Source organism: Neofelis nebulosa, chromosome 6 (genome assembly GCF_028018385.1).
Source record: "Neofelis nebulosa isolate mNeoNeb1 chromosome 6, mNeoNeb1.pri, whole genome shotgun sequence".
Lineage (NCBI taxonomy): Eukaryota > Metazoa > Chordata > Mammalia > Carnivora > Felidae > Neofelis > Neofelis nebulosa.
The window spans coordinates 66,260,876-66,267,215 of NC_080787.1; the positions used below are offsets into that span (position 1 = coordinate 66,260,876).

At 35.1% G+C, this 6,340-nt stretch overlaps 1 pseudogene; it reads left to right on the forward strand.

Annotated features, from left to right (window-relative positions):
- Window positions 1-3,873: 3,873 nt before the first annotated feature.
- LOC131515536 (U6 spliceosomal RNA) lies at window positions 3,874-3,974 on the forward strand (annotated as a pseudogene).
- Window positions 3,975-6,340: the final 2,366 nt, after the last annotated feature.

The window sequence follows — 6,340 nt, forward strand, 5'->3', positions numbered from 1 at the left end:
GATGGCTGTAGCAAGGGGAAATAAAGTTCAGAAAGGCACGGAGAAAAATTCAAACATAAACACTGCTGTTAATACTGAAATTTAAATAGGGAGAAGATGTGGACAAAATAAGACATTTAATACTTTCTAAACTATGCTTCATGAAATGCAAATGCAAAATGTCCTCAGGTTAAGGGGTCCAATAACTTTGGGAAATGTTGATTATTCCCTCTCTTGGAGATCTGCAGAAAAAGTAACTTATTGAAGGCTAATGCTGTGAAATAATACAGCTAGAAAACAAAGCGTATTTAACTTTGTGGAACCCATAATAGCTTAACTGTATCTAATCTTAAAACTTACTGCACACATACTACCGATATAGACTATCTCCTTAAAAGGCACAGGACTAGATTTTAGTAGATGGCTCTAAATTTTCACATTGCTATTATAGAGAAATATTTTCCCCTTAACTTTTTAAGAATATTAGAGAAGAACAAGAATTTAAATTATTAGACTATTGCAACTACAGAAACATGAAATAATTCTGGAAGTATTAAAAATAGTGAACAGGTTTAAAATTTAAAAAAAAAAAAAAAAAAAAAAAAAAAGGGGCGCCTGGGTGGCGCAGTCGGTTAAGCGTCCGACTTCAGCCAGGTCACGATCTCGCGGTCCGTGAGTTCGAGCCCCGCGTCGGGCTCTGGGCTGATGGCTCGGAGCCTGGAGCCTGTTTCTGATTCTGTGTCTCCCTCTGTCTCTGCCCCTCCCCCGTTCATGCTCTGTCTCTCTCTGTCCCAAAAATAAATTAAAAACGTTGAAAAAAAAATTAAAAAAAAAAAAATAGTGAACAGGTTTACACTTAAGGAGCTATTGTGGGGGGAAAAAGTAATTTAAAATATACACATTTTAAAATGATAAAAATTATTAGATACCTCTAAAATATATTAAATGGAAGTTTGAGCAGTAGTGAGGCTCCAAGCTGTCCTTGATGATCCATGCCTCCTACTATTTATACCCTTGTTTAGTACTGTCCCATGCTGAATCATGGTACTGTTGACCAATTAAATATAGCATGAGTAACTGAATTTTAAGGCTAGGTTATAAAAAAAAAAAGACTATAAGTCCCACTTTGGGTGTTTGGGTTCTTGGATTGCTCATTCTGTGTGAAGTCAGCCACTATGCCATTAGGATGTTCAAACTACCCATTGAAGAGACACCAGTGGAAGGAGCTGAGGTCTCTGAGACCAATAGCCACCATTAAATCACCAGCCAGCTTACAGTTGGAGTGAGCCACCTTACAGCAGATCCTCCAGCTTAAGTCATGTTTTGAGATGACCATAGCTGTTGGAGAGACCCTAAGGGAGAACTTCCTGGTTGAGTCCTTAGTAAATCCCTGGCTTAAGACACAATGAAAGATAATACAAGATTGTGATTTTAAACCACTAAATTTGGGGGCATTTGAAAAAAGCAATAGGCAACTGACATATAGAGTTCTTTTAGAAAATGTGCTGAATGATAATTTGTCAAGCACTGTACATTGCCAATTTAGCATTAAAGTTTGTAAAGGCATTTTATTTGCCTTCCAAATTAGGTTATACTATGCTCTTCAGAAAGACACTCCAAGGATATCACCTGCTAATCTGCAGGGAGAAAAAAATTAAGATTTTGTGATATAACATCCCAGATACTAATGTATAACCCTTCTTTAGTGAAGGCAAATTATTACAGAAGTAGGTCTTTAAGACTATCAAATACTGAATAGGCCAAGCCTTCTCTGGTGATGAATATGACATAAAGGCTTTGAAAACTGTGTTAGCCACTGTGAATGAAGTGAAAAATTTCACAAGGTGAAGAGAATGAATCTCACACTTTGCAAGGTCTTTCCCTTAATAGCATCCACCAAATTCTTTCCACTCCTATTTTCTATATAGACTACTCAATTAGGGATAATAGGGGCCTGAGAAAGAATATAATTCATTTCCACAATCCTAACACTTCACTTTATCTCAACCTCGTTCCTCACTGTTCACCTTATGTTTCTAACAGAGAAAAAAGGATCTTGGATTTTTTTCTTTCTCTTTCTTCCCCACTCCCAACCATTTGAGTAGGTCTTATTTGAGTAAGAGCATTGCTCCAAATCAGAGACACTTGGAGGAAAATGTGAAAGAGCTACGGACAATCTATAAGTAAAATGAACCATTGGATAAGTAAGATTTGACTACTTAACTTTTCGATATATTCAGTTTTACTTATTTTAAAAATAGCCCAGAAACAGACCCACACAGATATAGTCAAATGATCTTTGACAGAAAAGTAAAGGCAACTCAATGGAGAAGGGAGAGTCTTTTCAACAAACGATGCTGGAATAACTAGACACCATATTGAAAAAAAGAAGAACAGTTTAGACACAGTCTTTATACCTTTCACAAGAATCATATCAAAAGGGATTATAGACCTAAACGTAAAGTGCAAAATCCTAAAACATCTAGAAGAAAACATAGGAGAAATTCTAGGTGTTCTTAGGCTTGGTAAGATACTTTTAGATGCATATCTAAAAGCATATCCATGAAAGAAAATTGTTGCCTTTCATTAAAATTAAAAATGTCTGCTCTGAGAAAGACACTACTAAGAGAATGAAGACAAGCCCTAGACCGGGTGATAATGTAGGCAAAATATGTATCTGATAAAACACTTGTATTCAAAACATACAAAGACTCAACACTTAACAAGAATACAGGAAACCCAATCAGAAAATGGGCAAGAGATCTGGACACCTCACTATGGAGAATATACAGATAACAAATAAGCACATGCAAATACACTTAACATCACTTGTTATTTGAGAATTGCAAATTATACAACAATGACTATATCACGACATACTTATTAGAATGGCTAATCCAAAAACCTGACAGTAACAAATACATAGTTACATATTTATTCTTATTTTTTTCTTTTCAAATTTTATTTAAATTCTAATTATTTAAAATGCAGTGTAATATTGGTTTGAGGAGCAGAATTCACTGATTCATTACTTACATACAACACCCAATGCTCAATGCCCTCCTTAATACCCATCACCCATCTGGCCCATCCCCCACCCACTTCCCTCCATCAACCCTCAGTTTGTTCTCTACTGTTAAGAGTCTCTTATGGTTTGTTTCCTTCTCCTTTTCTCCCCTCCCATAAGTTCATCTGTTTTATTTCTTAAATTACACATGAATGAAATCATATGGTATTTGCTTTGTTCAAAGAAGTGAAACATTTAGAAGGAGCTGAAGTGGAAGCTTGGTCATAAAGTCCATTTTTCTCTAAAACTAAAAAAAATTCCTTGTATCTAAGGAACAAAAGCAGATATGGAATGTACTTGGTTATAGTGCTGGGTAGAACACACACACACACACACACACACACACACACACACTTTCTGTTTATCTGATGTGGAAAGTAGAGATTGGACAATATATTTTGAAGCAAAAGTAGCAAATAGATACTGCTGAACCACAAAAAAACAAACATTCTCAGATCTTCTAATGCCAAAACTGTCAGAAGGCTACAGGGCTAACCCTTCAGAACATAAGATGTGACAATAAAAATTATGTGGTTGTGTGAAATGGTCAAATTAGCATAAAATCATTTATGGTTCTCCTCTTCCTTCCCTTCTAAGGCATCATCTTCACTCAGGTTTCCCTGGGTCCTTTATTTCCTAAATTAGGACTAATGGATGAAGAAAATTGGAATGTCAGTAGGCCACTTTAGATTTTAAAAAGACATGGAAAACTAGACGATAAAATTAAGAATTTCTATTCATCAAAAAATACTAACAAGAATACAAAGGCAGCACATGGAGTGGGAAAAGATATTCATTATAGTATATCTTAAAAATTCTATCCTCATGCTCATTTCGGTCACACACTAAAATTGGAACAATACAGAGAAGATTAGCATGACCCCTGTGCAAGGATGACACACAAATTCATAAAGCATTCCATATTTTTGAAAGTTTCTAAGGGAGTAAATCTTAAAAGTTCTCATCACAAGAAAAAATTAAATTCTGTAACTATGCGTGGTGATGAATGTTTAAAAAAACTATCATTAATATATAAAAACCTTTATAGATCAATAGGAAAAGAACACACAAATCCAGTACAAAATGGGCAAAAATTGCTGAACAAATACTTTACAAAAGAGGATATCCAAAAAAACCAATGAAGATATGAGTTCAACTTCATCAATCATCACAGAAAGGTAAGTTAAAACCACAAAGAGATATCACTACACACCTATCATAATCAAGAAAAGGAAAACAGGGGCACCTGGGTGGCTCAGTTGGTTAAGTGCCTCACTTCAGCTCAGGTCAAGATCTCACAGTGGGCAGGTTAAAGCCCCACATCAGGCTCTGCGCTGAGAGCTCAGAGATGAGCCTGCTTCGGTTTCTGTGTCTCCCTCTCTCTCTACCCCTCCCCTGCTTGTGCTCTGTGTCTCTCTCTCTCTCTCAACAATAAGTAAACATTAAAAAAAAGAAAAGGAAAACAATGGGAAATAGGTGTTAGTGAGGATGTAGAGCAATCATAATGCTCATATACTACTGTTAGAAGATTAGTACAACCACTTTGTAAAACTGGCAGTATCTGTTAAAGCTGCCTATGCTGAGAGCAAGGAGTTAAAACAACTGAGTTTTCATGCAATCACTACACCAAGAAAACATCCTTGAGAGAAGGGCTCCTGGGTCATCCAGTCTAATCTTCTTCATAAATGGACTTATAGATAAATAGACTAATGATATTTGCTAGGAAGAAGTGACCTTATCTCTGAAATGCCCTTGTCAGGAAGTCCTGGTTAAGGATTACCTATAGAAAAAGAACCCAGGGCATCTAAGAAATGACCCTCTGGAGAATTTCACCTAAGCTACACAGCTCTCTGACTTCACAATTTAAATGCTTCTGCTGTGTGAAGTGACTTTGCCGATGTAACATAGAGATCTTATCTATTATTTTGAGCCACATGTTGGACAAACAAAGACAGGTCCTGAGAAACTACCCTTGTTGTCCTAAACCTCTCTCTGCTCTCTCTGAAATTGTCAATTGCCTTCAAATTGAAATTATTTAATAAAGTTTGCTAAGGGATAAGATCTCTGTAATTCATGTGGGCCTGATTTGATAATTCCATCCTGTGTATTAGTTTATACGATTAGACCAAATAATCCCACTCATGGGTGAATGTCAAACAGAAATCATTCCTGTGTTCAGCTAAGAATAAGAACTGTTATATTCATTACAGCACTATTTTTAATGGCTACAAACTGGAAAATATCTAAATGCTCATAAAGAAGAATTGACAAATTGTGGTATTTTCACACAATGGAATTCTATTCAGCAATTTAGCACTTCAACTACATGAATTAGTTTGGATGCAACTCAGAAACATAATGTTGCTTGAATTAATCCATACTAAAGGGTATGGTATGTTTCTAAAAGAACAAAAACAGGCAAAATTAATCTAAACTTTAAAAAGTCAGGTAATATTATTGTTGGGGGCAGGTAATACCAAAGGAGAGCAAGAGGGGACTTCTGTTTCTTGATCTAGGTGTTGGTAAGTTAAGTTTGTAACAACTTATTGAGCTATACCCTTATGATATGTGAACTAGAGAATACAGGACTCACTGGTGGGAGGAATGCCCATAAATGGGTCTTTGAGAGATAAGATAGATAAGAAAAGTTTTTAGGAAGTTTCACTGGATATTGATCATAGATTTGTGCCGTTCCTCCCTCTTCAAGAAACTTCTGAAGAGATTCATACAACTTTCGATAGTTTTTAAAGCCAAATTATTATTCTATTCAGTATGACAAAATGTGGAGATGAGTGATGACATGGGTACAACAGCATAGAATTATCACTGAAAAGTAAAAAAAAAAAAAAAAAAAACTGAAAAACAGATATAAGTGAAAAACACTTTAGATATAGCAGGTCACCTAATTGTTGATATTTGCAATCTTTGGTATTTTGGTTTTAAGAAAATATCCTTGGATAGTTTTAATAAAAGTTAATACTGTCATATTTCATTCCGTATTGTTAGCAGAATACTCAACTTTAATTTTTAGTGTCTCCTAAGAATCTTCAAACATAACTCATACACTAATAATTCCAAATATATATTCCTACTTTCTGTAATAATGACAATGGTGATGATGATGGTAATAATCGTAGCAACAAATATGCCTTAAACCCTAATCTATGAGATATGTGGCTAAACCCTCTAATACAAGGGTTCTTAATTCAGAGTTCAATAAAATTTAGGAATTCATAAATTTGAATGGGAATTACATATTTATTTTCACTAAATTTTAACTGAAATTTAGCAATT